At 50.8% G+C, this 321-nt stretch overlaps 1 protein-coding gene across 1 annotated transcript in view; it reads left to right on the top strand.

Moving 5' to 3' along the window:
- The window catches only part of WNT7B (Wnt family member 7B), a 101,105-nt gene that overhangs the window by 1,242 nt on the left and 99,542 nt on the right, over positions 1 to 321 (top strand). The gene's annotated exons all lie outside the window — the stretch shown is intronic.

Raw genomic sequence — 321 nt, 5'->3', positions numbered from 1 at the left:
CCCCCCAGTGCCTGTATGCCCTTATTAATATTGCTCGTCGCAGTAGGCTGACTTGAGTTGAATTTCCACATTCCTGAGCCTCAGCCGAGTCCTTACCTGTCGAACTACAAACTCTTTAAAGATCCTGTCTTTGCGGGATTTTTATGCCTTTTTTTTTTTAATGATCAAGAATACCTAAGGTGAGTTGCAATCCAAAAACGCTCACTTCCCACCTTGAAATCAATACGGGGAAGCCAAAGGGCAGCTCCCAAAGGCAGGAGAAGGGGCAATATCCCCAGGGCGACGGGCAGGCTGGAGCCCGGCCGGGGCAGCAGAGCGGGA

This window comes from Geospiza fortis, unplaced genomic scaffold, assembly GCF_000277835.1.
Source record: "Geospiza fortis unplaced genomic scaffold, GeoFor_1.0 scaffold10, whole genome shotgun sequence".
In the NCBI taxonomy this organism is placed as follows: domain Eukaryota; kingdom Metazoa; phylum Chordata; class Aves; order Passeriformes; family Thraupidae; genus Geospiza; species Geospiza fortis.
Note: the sequence above shows the minus strand (reverse complement) of the source record. Positions and strands in the feature narration are given on the sequence as shown.